The following is a 15,388-nucleotide window of genomic DNA, read 5'->3' on the forward strand; positions in this document are numbered from 1 at the left end:
CGGCAGATAGGAGTTGCCATCAAGCAGCTTCTGAGGCCCTCTCCATCCATCCATGGAAGAGAAGATCCCAGATTCTATTGATCGGGTTGATGGGAGTTATCATCACATAAAACGCAAAGGAAAACCGAGCAGACTGCATGAACTCAGTGGTTCGAATTTACCACCAAATTCTATGTTCCCATGGACGAGACGTTCATATTTGCTGTTGGCTGGCGGGAGAGGGCATCGGGCCGCAGCTGGAGTGCTGAGAGTTGGTCTCCTCTACGAACACGCTCTCAGTTTATTCTAGAAAGCTCTTCCACCCGTCTGTTTATCGCGACGGTTACTTTGTTGCTAAGAGCCGCTTCCCTGCTTGTTTTTCTGTTCTGCTTTCCTAAATACTTAAGCAGTAATCCCCGATATCTCTTCATCTGGCCGCCGAGAGGTCCGCGCAGGTGAGCGCTCTCTCTCTCCGAGGCTCTTATCAGCGCAGCCTGTGCTGCATTTGCAGAGAACTTCATCTCAGTTATCCCCGGCTTGGCTTTTTTCAGTATTTTCCATCATGCTATAAACACCGTCTCTCGCCTCTTTCCCCTCATTTCCCCTTTAGACCTTCCCTTTTAAATAAATATATTTGTACCTTGCTCAGCCGATAAGTCTCGCGGCGGATTAGTCCGTGTAACACAGCCCGGCGAGGGCCGGTATAATATAACGGATGACACCGTCGCGATAATAAAACAGATAATAAACACATACAATATGTCCGCCAGAAAATGCTTTTATGTATATGGCGTTTATTGACTGAGGTTATATTCTGCATTTAATGGGGCCACGGTCAATGCCAGGCATGGTAACGGGGGGCATAAAACCGTTTGCCCCCTCACCTCCGCGTTGAGTCTCTCTTCCATTTAATTTTTTTTATATAATATTTCAAAATTTTTTTTTTTCAGTACAAGAATGAAACAATGTAATGAATTATTAGTCAGAATGTAGTCTCCAATGTGAGCTCATTGTACCAAGAATCCGCCGGCAGATAAGACCCATCTAGTCTGGAGCCCTATGCCTATCCCTATGTTGTAGCCTCTGCCGCTTATGCTGGGAGGCTGTTCCGCTTAACTATAACTCTTTCAGTAAAGTCAAACTTTCTTACATTACACAGGAAAACTGTCCATTGTCCCATGAGGGGTAAGAGCCCATAAGGACTCTTTCTAGACTTCTAGTAGAGTCCTGAGCGATTGCCAATGCGAGAGACTGTATACAACGGAGGGCATAATTAACTCAGTGGAGAATATATTTGGGGTAGCTTTATTATTGGACCACTTGGACAGAAAGTTCTGGAATCTTCTGGAATCTTTATGGTTTTGGAAAGAACCCAGTGAAAGACGATCGGCTAAGAAAGATCTCGAGGGAAACGATCCGGTATCCTCTGCCGTAAAGCAATCAGCTCGGTAGGGTACGGGAGGAGTGGGCGGGTCCCAAACGCTTCAAGATGGTGACTTCCAAGTCAGTTTTAAATTGCTAGTTAAAGAAAAAAAAAATGACTTGCACAATTAATTAATTACTTGTTTACACAGCACTTCTTATTTTCATTTTTTTCACTTGGTTATTTTTTTTTTATGGAATTTACACCCATTTGCCAAAAATGCCTTTATTTTGTCATTGGCCAAAATAATAATAATAATATTATTATGTTATTTAGACGAGTCAATGCTCACTAAGGCTACTTGCACAAAGGCACAGAACAGCATGCAGTGAATTTTGATCGAGGGTGGAAAGATTGCCGAGATCTATATTTTTACAACTGACAAGAGCTAATTGAGGTGTTTCCTGGATGATTTTTATCCGTGGGCCTTTTTGACCTTTGACCGCCTCTTGTGCTGGAGAAATTCTTTTTATCCTTTCAGAAAAATCAAATCCAGGCTGCACGGGAGACTGGTGTTGGCGTAACCGAAGGTCTTGGCAAAAGACGTACAGCAATGCTTCTGTCAATTTTCCTAGGTTTGTGTAGACATTTCCAGGCATTTTGTTGGGGGGCTGGGAATTAAAAATATATGCATTACATAAAAAAATATAAAGTATTACATATTAGATAATAGTACCTTGGAGCTTTTCATGGCAAAGGTCTCTCCCCCTTCTGGAGGGGGTGGTTTCATGTAGAGGTGGGGCTATCTGCATGGGGAGGCAGGATAAGAGGACTAGCCACACATGTGGGCGGGGAGAGGGCGTTGGCCAACAGCGCTTCCTGTCTGGAAAAGAGAAAGGTGGCCCGGAGACCCAGGGAAGCAGAACTCCCCCTGGAGACTCCGGGTCAAACCTCGAGAGAGCCCAAATATTTAGAAAATGCAAACATTTAGGAGACATGTAAATATTCTAAAAAAAGACCCCTAACAATGTATTAGATATAATTATTATGTGATATATGATTAGGGATCTTACGCCTTTTATTAGAGGTTTTGTTTTTAAAACAGTTTAGACGTTTGGCATTGGCACCTGGCCAGGTAGACACATGGGTCGGGTCTGGTGGATTTCCATTTAGAGGTCATAATTGCCACTTTAGTGAAGAAGCAATAGGACATCTTAAAGGACAGCGAAATAACATATTTTCATGGTCTCCTTTTTTTTCATTTTTTAAATATTTTTACATTTTTTAAGTATTAGACCGAAACATTCTAACAAATTACAGAACTTCAATTTTATTTTAATGAGGTAAGAGATGACAGAATAAATTGGAGGAATCACTGGTGTGTGTTTCCCGCTTTCCCTTTTCTCCGACTAATTGATTGCTGATTTTCCCGCTAGTAAGAAACGCATCAGCCTTGAAAGAGAATGAATGGAACACAAAGTAACAAAAGGAAATGAAATTCATTCAATTAAACTGGTCTACAAAACAATACGATATCCCAGTCTCCGGCGTCCTCTTCTTTCATGCTTATTTCACAGGTCATCGTGTAGGTTTCCTGGATGAAAAGTAACCGGCAACCTTGGATATTTTTAAATGGGATTTTATCAGATCGTGTTATGTCTACATCATGTTTACACTCTACGGCTTTCTTAGTCTTTACAGCAGGCCACCTTTTACACCCTTTCTGCTGCATCGCGTACCGCCACTTCACTCTGCCATTTACCTGCAAGGGGGTAGAAGGGTTAGGGTTAGGGTGAGGGTTTTAGGGATCCATGTATAAAGTTGATATAGAGGCAAACGGTGATCATTGTTGACCTTATTTGCATGAACCTACCCAGAATCCCTTGTGGTTGTGGCAGCACCATGAGATTTCTGAGGGGAAAACAAGCCTTCTGGCTTGTCCGGTGTATGTAGTTGAGTGTTTAATAATGCTTAATCTAAGAGGAAGGATTTTGCCGTCACTTTTACTCACCATAACTTGTGTAGTGGTATTTCTCGTGCTACCTCAAGCCTCAAGTATTAAGCTGGTACTACAACTTTCTGCTGATAATTCCTGGTAAGGATGAAGTTTAGAGAGTCTTTGTTGTAGGTTTGTGGCTGCTTCTTGAGCCTGGAGCAAGCTGATTTTTACCAGCAGGGCCCTTTGCGGGATTGCTGTGTTCAGCTGCTTTCTGGCTGGGCTTCTGTGGTAAAACTTCAGGAGGGGAAATAGATAATATGCGGTTTTAATAAATTTGTTTAGTTACATTTAAAGCTGCGAAGCAGACAGGTTCCCTTTAACGCGGCTCTTCTCCGGAATCCTGTTTTATTTAGAATTCTTTGAGAGATTCTTGTAATGCATAATATAGCAGGTCATGCAAGTCTAATGCATGCTTTGCAAGTCTATAAGGAGACGCTGATCTGTGCTAAGAAAATCTGACTTCCAGATCAAATGTCAGACCTGAAACAAATCTGAAAATGGCAGATAATTTAGGCAGCTAATAAATTAACCCCTTAAGGACAATGGGCGGTCCCTAAACCCATTGAAAACAATGTATTTTGAGCCCGTACATGTACAGGCTTTGTCATTAAGGGGTTAAAAGTGCTTAGCGAGATTGATCACCGACTTGCTTTGTAGTCGCAAGTATCCTGACCTAAGCCAACAAGGTCCAGTGGGCGGCAGCCACTACTCAATGGGGCAATTAAAAGGGAGATCACTGATGTCCCCATCTCCCAACCAACCCAAGCCGGCACAGCTCATCCATAGTGTCCTTCCGTGCCGGGAATGGCTAAAAAGATATCTTCAAGCTGCTGAGGAACGTTGAGGAACTCCTGAGGAGGAACTCATGTTTCCATGAGACCAATGGCTTCTGGGGCGTCATGACTTCTACATCACATAATGTTTATGTCACGACTCATGTGACTTTACAGGAAGTAAATAGAGTTGGCTATTTTATGACCTTCTCTTTGTGATATTTTCACAGTAACTTCCACAGCAAAGTTTTTCACTAGTGTTTTTTTTTTGTTTTTTTTTGCTGCTTCTTAAACAAATGGCTGCCTTAGCAGATACAACCTTTTATGTGCTTCCACTTCCTGCCTCATTACCTAACATGACCTTTTATATACAACACAAAAAAAAAACCACATTAACCCTTCATGATGAGACCATTTACTGTGACGGGTGGTTCTATAGCTTAATATACTGTTAAATATTCAATTATTAATTTGGTGTGGAATCCTTCAAGCTTGAGGGGCTCTCAAAAATATCACTTAGTAAATATGTGCCGCTCGCTCTTTAACGTTTCATTTTGTTCTCGGTAATTTCGTTCGGAAATACTTAGTGATCCCAGGCATGAACAAGCATCACGTTATGTTAATAACGGCTGACCTGCTCCTGGAACTCTGATGTGAAGTCGGGTACTAAAACAAAAATGGTTCTGAATAAATTGAAGAGCTGTCCGGTGAATGGCGATGGTTGGTTGGGATCCAGGACCAACAGATGTCCCTTCAACATTCTAATGCTTCCATTGGAACGTAACGGAGAGTTCCGAGATGATTATCCTAAGTGTTTGATGGGCTTTGTTCCACCAATCATGATACTTTAGTACCTTGGCTTACCAACAGTAGACGCTTCTTCCATACCGATAGCCTCACATCCTAACATCCGCCAACACCACAGGTGCCTCCAGCCTTCAACATGTCCAAAAAATCAAAATATAAATTATAGAATTTTGAAACAAAATGGGATGTTGAAGGGAAAATCATGGATTTTTTTTCCCATTATATGGATAAAAAGAAACAATTCTAATGATTCTAATCTAATACACAAAATCTTAGTAAAACTGTTGACATTTCCATAAAAATATATAGCTACAATTATAATTGTAAGGGCTCCGAAAGTTCCACCGACCTATTATAATAACCTTTTATTTAGAGTTAAAGATTGTAAATGATGGGTTTGTGAATGTTTGGCCAGATCAAATAATCAAACAATGGAGCCAAATCAGAGGATCATAAATTTAAAGTGAAGAAGGTGGTTTTTAAGGAGTAAAGAGGCTCTAGAAGGAGAGATGTTCTCTAGTATTCTTTCTGTACTCCTTTTAGTAACATCTAATATTCCAGAACTGGTTTATGGTTGACTTGAAGGTTGGATAAAACATAACTTTCCCCAGGAATTCGACCTTTAAGAAGTATTTGGTCCATCTGCACCCAATGTCCTGATCGCTATTAAGATCTACTTTGGCTACATAGAATTCGCCAGCGAATAAGACCCATTCGGCCCCCGTCTAGTTGACCGTTTCTACTGCTATAAAGACTCAAATCAGTCGTTGGTCTTGTCTTAGATTCAGGAGCCGCATGCCTATCCCATTCATGTCCTGTATTACCCTCTACCACTTCTGCTGGGAGGCTCTTCCACTCATCTACTACCACCTCAGCAAAATAAAACCTCCTTACATTCCATCTAAGCCTCCAGTTAGAAACTATGGTCTCTAACAGTTTTCCCTTCTTTCTCGCAGCTCAAGAGCAGTAACAAGAGTTGTGCCTAGAGAAGCCTCGACATGAATGATGTATCCCTACTAATGTAAAATGTGTATGAATGTCCACGACAAGAATGTTCTGGTTCACAAAACAGCCAATAGGGTGCCAAAATCACCAAATTCTTACCGATTCTCCACCTCGACAAAAGCCTTTAGATCGGGGCTTCTTGTGCTGACGGGGAAGGGTATCTTTGGGATAAAATAAAGGCTTTTGACAGTGGCAAGATCGGAAATCTTTTTATTTGTCAGACGTGAGCTTTCCGCGTGGATAAAAGCCATACCAAATTACCCCCCCCCCCGTCTTCTCTGTCACAATGCCGATATATCCCGGGCTGCCGGTGAAAGCCGAGAGAGTAAAACGTTTCGGTTTCTCACACTTAGCAAACTGGTGTTTATCAGACTGGATAAATAAATCTTACAGGAAGAAACAGATGCAGCGGAGCGTAATACGTATCTCAAGGGACTGGGACTGGGTGATATAAATTCAGTTCAGGGAGCGGGGTTGATAACTAACTAAACATTTCCACCGGTTCATAGAAATCACCGCATTGTTTTTTTTCTTTCTTTTATGCTGTAACAAAACACAAGCTGGTACGCGTTTTATTCTAAGCGCTTCTGATGATGGTGAACAAGACGGTGGGGGGTTGGGTGGGCTATTATTTGAGCGTCACCAACATGATTTTGTAATCTCTTTATCCTTTTTCCTCCTCTCACCTCCGTGTCTTCTCCCTTTCTCTGCCTTTATAATTTTTTTTTGTCCCCCATCTCGCTATCCTTTTTTCCAATTATCTTCTGCACCAAATCATTCCACCTATGGCCAGTGAGTTCCTTTGAGGGCCGGTTAAACCCAACAGAGGGCCCAGGGTAGTCAGCGGCTGTTGGGGTGAAAGTGCCTGGTCATCCCCAGTCCAACCCTTTATACTCCATGTATCCAATACAGTCCTTAATCTTACCATATATGGGCAGAGAAAGTGTAAATGGGATCTGATTGGCTGTAGGCGCAGCCTGTCACAAACAGTAATGATAACGATGCCATTTTTTTGCCTGGGGTCTCCTTCAAGTCAATGACGCAAAACTGGGATTTCCCAAAACACAGGAATCCACCCCAGTATAAAAGGGTATAGGCTGTATGTATCTAGCGTGAGGACCAACTGAATCATATTTAAGTTAAAATATGGCTGTCCTGTCCTCCTTCATCTTATCCTCCCGCACTTTAGAACGTCTTGTACAGCTTGTCCGGGCATGTTTTTAATGCGTCGCCCTGCTTTTATTAACGTGAAAAAATGCACTGAAAGGTTTTTTTTTCCTTTTTAATATCTGCCTCTAATGCATCAGTTGCTGCAGTAAATCGGGTTCAATACATGGGTTTTTCGATGTTTTTTTTTTTTTATGTTGTTATTCATGGAATACAAAAGGACAAAGCAGAGACAGATGGAGCAAGCGTCTTTATCTGCCCTGCCGACCGTTATTACCCAGAGAAACCTGCCGATATAACGCAAGGTAATATAGAGCATTTAAATGCTAAAGGCTTTTAACCCTACAAGTGCTGCGAATGTGGAAGCTGCACAGAGAAATGGGTCGTATCCCTGGCATTTGGTGGGTTAAAATTGAAGACCATTTGCTTTTCAGGAACAGGATCCAAATCTTTTCCTCCTGATGGCTTATCATCATTATTTTACCAGTTTTTATTGTTATTATTTACTGGGCAGAAAATATAAAAAAAAATTCTGACCTCGCCACTGCTTTATTCCTCCCCCTTTTTAACCTTTATTTCACTAGATTATTTTATTATGCGTGAATATTCTGGAAGAGGAATGTGACCAAAAAAATTAGGGGGGGGGGATCTAGAACTCTAGAAATTCTGCGTGAATCTAGGAATATGATGGATGACTGATGGATCACCTAGAATTGGGCTTAATCCGAAATAACAGGTTCATCTCACCATAAAACGCGGGTCGGAGAAGTTTAAAAGTCGTCTCGATTGTTTTACCACTCGGGACTCCGAGCATCATCTTTTAATGATTTATTGAGCTTGTCTGTAGATTTCCACCAGCCGTTGTCATGTCAGGTAAATATTTAGCCAGGAAGTACACAAAGCTTTGTGTTTCATTACACAGTTATGACATCTGCTCTTGGCTCACAACCCGATTCATATCTACACTCTTCCAGGAGGTCCAGTGTCCAGTTTCCAAATTCTAGGGTTGGGTGGACTTCCATCGCCGCCTGGATCTTTGTGTAATTCATTATGACGAGGCGGCCCTGGCACTTTAAGGCCCACCAGGTATTTAGCCAATGTGCCAGATGGAATTCAATGTAGCTAAAAGTCCAACTTGGCTAGAAGAATGGAAGAGGGAGTACTTGCCCCACCTGGAAATAACATGTCCACGTCACTCCGCATTCTTTGGATAGGGCTCAGGTTTTGCCCCTTGTCCCCCCACTGGAAATATTTCTATAGATGCCCATGGTTAGAAGTCCTTGACCAATTTGTTCTTCACCGAGCTACTCAAGCACTGACCCAACCTTTCCAACGCATTCCCAAACCACGTGGCATGGAAGTCAATTGAACGCGAGTCAGATAAGTTTATGATACGATAACAACGTGGCTTCCAACTTTAGGAGAGATGAGAAACTTCGGGGAACATTATTCATTAGACAGATCCAATAAATATATAAAAATACATATTTTTCTCCAAATCCAAAAATAATCCATGTTGAGGTCCTGATCCTGTGAACGACGCGCGATCTGTATCAATTTCTAGCAATTAGTCTACGTATTGATGTAATCAATGTTACTTTTAACCATCAAAAGCTTACTAATTCTTTAAAAAAAAAAGGAAAATTGAAGTCTAACTTTTTTTTTTGCACTGTTTTCATTTGCCAAGCTTTTCTTTCAATCATTAATTAGAGACTGAACGTTCCAAAGCGTGCGTTTGATTCTGGCCCGGCTTAGATCTGTCGCCATACCCTCGGGGTGGCCTCTGGATTTTTTTAATTGAAGGACAGTTAAATATCAATGACGGCGTATAAATTAAAATCAAGTATCCTGCAGGTGCGTAAATAATTTACCAATGTTCTTGGCATCCGTAAACAGACGTCAGAATATTTAAACCACGCTGTCCAAATATTTATTTTTTTATTTTTTTTTTTTAAATCTGAAAGTTTTAAAACTAATTTGTTGACTTATTAATGGGGTGTCGAGAAACACGGATTTGATTTAGCAGCTGTCTACAGATTTCTCTACGTACCGTAATCCCGAAGCCACCGAAAACAGAAGAACGGCCAACTGGTTAATAGCGGTATTTTATTATTTTTTGGGGGAAATTACATGAATTTTCGTTGTACCTGGTCATAAAAAAATATAACCAACCATAATGTAATAACTTGGCTCTTGAGGTATAGCCTTAAAATGATTACGTCTATTGATTTTTAATTATAGGGAATTTAAAATTCCCCCGGTGTTACGCAGGCTTGGGCTCCTGGTTGCTCACTGATGTCCCATATGCTGAGAGATCTGGTCCCTGCTGGAGAGCTCATGGGAATCTCTAGCTCCGTTACAGGGCCCCTAATTAATATCAGCACCCCTTATATGCAGGGAGGGCTGGCATTTTTTTGCCCCGGGGGGCAAGTAAACTCAAGTGGTTCCCCCATCCTCTGGTTCTCCCATTACTAACACACTCACTCTATCACACACGCTAACACCCATTGCACAAACTGGGCTGTCTTCATCAAACCGGCCCCGGTTGTAGGATTTGGACCCTATATAACAGGGGTGTCCAAACTGCGGCCCTCCAGCTGCTGCAGGACTACATCTCCCATCCTCCTCAGCCAGCCCCTTAGCTGAAAGAGCATTATGGGAAATGTAGTCCTGCAGCAGCTGGAGGGCAGCAGTTCGGACACCCCTGCTATATAAGAAGGGGCAGGCAGAGCCAGGGGGGCACTTCCCCAGAGACCCTTGCTTCTATTGGACACAAAGTTGGTTCTAAAGTCCAAAATGGACCTTCTTTGAAGGAGAAAATCAACGTGACAACAACCCCTACAGAATAGTATCAAAGAGATGGCAAAATCAGTATGCGGGGGCAGAAATTCTTCCCCGTCGGAGTGATATTTTTCTCCTTATATAACAAATCTGCAATTTGATGGGATTTTAGCCATAAACCAGTCTATCCAAACCTTCTTCCACCCCAAATCCCAATTAACATACCAGTGTGTTTCCAAACACATACATTTATTACCAACCAACCTTAGAAGATTTCTCCTGTTAGCAAAATGTTTGGAACTAAATTCCTTGGATTTTTTTAATTTTTTTTTTTTTTAGAATTTTTTGAAATTGAATTTTTTTACTATGATGTCAAATTAGATCGTTTGTACCCTACAAGAATGAATCTCGTCTATCGAGATTCTGCGTACGGAACATTGAATCCCCCCCCCCTCCCCTGCTCGGAACAGATAGATATGATTATGTGATATGTCATTTAAAACAGATGTCATAAACGGATATGAAACCCTGAATACAAAGCAATAAATGAAGATAATTGATAGTTATCACTAAACTTATGACTGTCGGTGAATATAAACCGCACTTCCAAGCGATAGAAAAGCCACGGAGAGGGTTAACGTCAGTGACAGTTCTAATTTAATGGAAACTTTTTTTTTTTTTAAGTGTTTTTTTCCCTCTCTTCTCCTATGTAATAAAAGTGACTGTTTTATTATTACGCCCCCGCACATAGCCTTAGTTATCTTCTTTTGGGAGACCGGAGGATGTTAGCGAAAGTAACGAGGCAGAAAAAAAAATGATTTTTGGACCTTGTGATGTAGGAGTTTCCGTGCAAAATTAGGGCATATTTGAAGTATTTTATTATTTTATTATAAATATTTAGCTTTTTTTCCCTTCAATTATTTAAGCTGTTTATTTTACAATTATATATATATATTTGAATTATTTGCACAATAAGTACAATCATTTTAAGGATTATTTATAGGGGAAATTTAGTATGTTTGTCTTGGACGAGGAAATGTCAAATATGAGGTAATTCTACAAAAATGAGCCAATTTTTGGGCAGAAATATTTTATCACATTTATGCTCTATACATTTGTTCAGAGGCGTCTCATTAATCAGTATCCCTCATTTATGGGAAATCAATAGAAAAATAAAAGGCTGGCCAGTGGAACATTAAGATTATAGCTTGTGGAACAATGTGTGACTACCCCTCGGCGCAGAAAGGGTCGCCGGTCGGCCCTTTTAGTGGCAGAAGGTTCAACTGAGATTGGATTGTGAATCTATTCACTAACAGCTTTTTGGTGCCTCACTTTTTTTCTCAAAAATGAATTATTATTGTTGGCATAGTAGGCTCTTCCAGATTACAAGCTTTTTTTTTCTCTAGGATTAACAATGTTTAGGGTCTTTTCCTGGGGACAAGGCGAGACACTGTCATGGACCCAGAACATTAGATAAGAAGACTAAAAAAGAAGATAATACTCAAAAAAGAAATAAAAAAAAAGAAAAAGAGATTTTTTTCAAATAAAAAAATAAGAACATGTTCAAATAAAACCTCTCATGTTTCAGGGAAGGATTATCGAGGTTTTAGTTATCACCTTGACCGTGGATTTGAGGGCCGCTTGACATCATGGTCCTCGTATCCTCAAGATCCTTAGTATAGTTCTTTATACCCTATGGGTAAATCATTTATTTTATATAATGGATAGAATACGGCTGCATTCATTTTGGAATCCTGGGGATATATGTTTCTAACACCAAATTGTTACAATGGGGTTCATTGTACCCCCCCAGTTCCCTCAATTTGTTGTTGTTTTTTAAATGTATTTATTTTTATTTAATTTTATTTTGTGATGGTGGCGGGGTGAATTATGCAAGTTATAGGTGAGGAAATGCAAGTTGAACTTGCATGCCCTCGCCTGTAACATTTAAAGTCACAGGCACTGCCATTCCTGTTCCCTCATCCGAAACGTTAAGATTTTTTTGCAAGTGTTAGCATGCGCATGGTCAGTCAAGTTAACCACTTCTTAGTAAATTGAGTCAAATGTAATAAATATTGACTATAGGGCCTTTGTTAACCCTAACATCTGCTCACTACACCCACATTCTAGAGGCGTCAAAGCTAGGCAGGCAAACCTTGTGCATGTCAGTGGTTGCGTCTTACTCAACCTAAAGATAGTCTATGTCGATGTTTATGAGAACCGAATTGTTTTGAGTGCCATAGTCAGACCTAGAATAACGAATTGGTGGTCATGAGGCCATTAACTCCACTCACTTGCCCTCTAGTTTATTGTTTACGAGATATTATTGGTTATAATGTAGTCTATGTGTCATGTGGCCCTTAAGGACATGGCCAGCTCTGCCAAGCACTAGATAATCCAAACCATAGAATCCTTATCCGCTACTATAGTCTCATCTTGTCCCTTTTTTTTTTTTAGAAAGCTTAACTCTGTTGTTAAGAGCGATTAATCCTTCCGGTTGCCATGGAGAAATAAATTGTGTTCTATAAAATGAATCACCTTAATGAATTCCATTATATCAAGAAGCCGAACAGCTACAGAGCTGCCTTTCTATGCCGGTAACGCTCAGTGGAAATCGTGTGTTTCACATAATTCGCGTTTATATCAATACGCATCTCCGAAGAACAACAGGGTTCTGCACTGTGTGCAGCAAGAGTACAAAGAGGTAGGTAACCAGACCGGCCCCCATTCGGCCCCCCGTCTAGTCTGCCTGTTTTTTTCCTGCTGTGAGGACTCAAACCTTAATCAGTCGTTGGTCTCGTCTTAGATTCAGGAGCCGTATGCCTGTCCCTTGTATGTGTAAATCGCCTCGCTGTATTAGCCTCTACCACTTCTGCTGGGAGGCTGTTCTACTTATCTACTATATTGTACTGAGTTGGTGGTAACATCTTCCTATTTTTGTTGTCCATCAGCTGGTGAGAGCGCTACTACTCCTTTGCAATTCTCACACCCTGCCAACGTCTGAGTGCCTCGAAATGACATCATATTTCGAGGCACTCAAAAAATATGACATCGTATCATGGCACTCAGACTCAACCTGTGCGGACTTAGCAAGTGCAGCTCTCCAGCCTAGAATTACGCATGGAGCAGGTTGAGAAGAGGTTTGGAGGAGCTGAGCTAGCATTGGGGGCCCTGCAATCCGGGGCTGAAGGGGTCTCCGTTACACCAGTCCCGTCCAGTTGCTGTGAGTTGAAAAAAGTAACACAGGACAACCTTATGATTTGCAAACGCAAGTTGAAATGAAATGTCATAGAAGGTCCTTGTCTATTACATCCATTCAAGGCAATGGAGGGTGCAATGCATCCTCCAACCACTAGGGGCCGATAGTGCAATAGAGTATATAAGCAGCAGCACCCATGTTTCAATCAGCTGCCAACAGGCAAAAGAATTAGGAAGCTGGTTTAGAACTTGCTTTTGCTGTGCTCAGTATCACAGTTTACGTCCTGAGCGTTCTGTATCAAACATACAGTCATAAACAAAGCTGATCTGTTTTCACGCTGTAATAACGATCTTTTGACATCAACAGAGGCAAGGACTTGTAGAAGTTATAAGGGTTCTGTGTACATACACGACAAATCGAGACAACCGTGACGATACATTGTAGCCTAGACTCCGAGCTTTAATAAAGAGCGCTGTCCTTGCTGCTTTCAAAAATATCTATTGCCGTGTTATTGGGTTTTCTTTGGGAACGGGCGGCTTCTATTAGCGATGCGTTCGGTTCAGGTCAGCGCTTAACAAGGGTGATTTCAAACAGCGGATCGTGCGGTCTCATTAACGTGCAAATTATATGTTTACATGCTAGTCGGGGAAGGAAGTGTGGGCTTCAGCGGGAAGCTCGTGATTGTCAAACGAGCGCCGGATCGACCCTCAGGGTCACTGAAAGCCTTCATTTGTTTTGGTAGCTAAACAAATACGGAATGAAGCGGCCAAATGAAATGCAAACACAATGAGGCTGTTTGTAAACCGCGGCAGGAGCTGGCAGGACCGAGAATGTTTCTCATCCGTAACCCGGTGAAGTGTTTGGTGGACGTAATACGGTGGCGTCCATGATTTCGGCTTTCATCCAAAACCAGGCGCTTCATAATGTATACTAACCATTTTTGGGGTAAATAAGGAAGAGATAAGGATTCCCCCTTCGCGCTTCCATATCATTTCAATGGCAAATGATCACCCCAAAAGTAGTCGGCCCCCGGGCAGTGTGCGACCACCAGCTGTATATGACAGGTCACCTGCTGCGCATGATTTAACATAGAAAGTGGCCCCTCGTATCCACCCGTCGGCAGCACTTACGTCATCGGGGGCCACCAGGGCCGCCTCGATGTCCCCAGTCCGGGACTGGAACTCATTAATCTTTTCTTTCTTCATCAAGTTGATTTTGTAATAATAACCAAAGACTGATTAAGGTTTAACTCCTTCATGGCAAAAAAAACGTGCAGACTAGATGGGTCTGATCTGCCGGCAAATTCTATATTTCTATGACGACCCCAAACTTTTGATTCCCCCCCGCCATGGAGTGTGTTGGACATTTGTAACAGAGGGACCCTTTTGACCGTGGCATCAAATATTGTCTGGTGGAACGGGATACCCAACCCTCAAACTTCATGGAAACTTGGATGTTTCGGCTGCCTGCTCCTCGATCGAACCCTCAATTCCCCACGTTAAGTCTCCAATCCTTTTCTTCTACTTTCTTTAATTATTAATGAACCCCAGGCGCTTTTTGTGGTTCGGCGTCGTGACTAAAAACAAAACAGAAATAATTGATGAAATGTTTAAACATTGGAACAGATGCGGAAAGGGCCGAGGGATTTTGTTTTCTGCGCGACATCTTGTGTTATTAAACTGATATAATGGATGTAGACGTAGCGGGGGGGGGAAGAACGCTAGAGAGACTATGGCAGAGAACTGAAGAGAGCGTTAGACAGACGAGGGGACGTGTGATAGGATTAGTCACAGCTATTCATTAATATCCCTTTGGTCAAACTCATTCGGATCTCTCAGAACCCAATCCATGTTGTCATCAATAAAAGATACATTTGATGCTTCTTGATGATGTCACGGTGGGTTTTCCCCCCCCAAATTGGGTCCCAATTGGGTCTATGGCTTCTGAAACCAAGAATTGATAAAGGTCAGTAGATGCAGTAGACGTACTCGTTATTGGAAGAGATATGAGAGGTTGGGTCGAATGGAACAGAAATACACAAAGGACCTCTTTGAAGAAACATCTGCTCCTTGATCTCCATCACCCGCTATATACTGCACGCGTTTCGCCTGAAAACTATACTGATGGAAATAACGATTTCTCTGGGAATGGAAGGAATTAGCACCGATGGCTTAGTACTTAACTTTGTGTCATATGGTTTCTAATAAGTTGTTACGTTTCCAGAAAAATAATGGCTGTCATCAAAGCGAAGGGAGAGCGCGGACGCTAACTATTGCCTGTCCTTCGAAGTGACTCGGAAGCCAAGCTCTATATCT

The sequence above is a fragment of the Spea bombifrons genome, chromosome 7, assembly GCF_027358695.1.
Source record: "Spea bombifrons isolate aSpeBom1 chromosome 7, aSpeBom1.2.pri, whole genome shotgun sequence".
NCBI lineage: Eukaryota > Metazoa > Chordata > Amphibia > Anura > Pelobatidae > Spea > Spea bombifrons.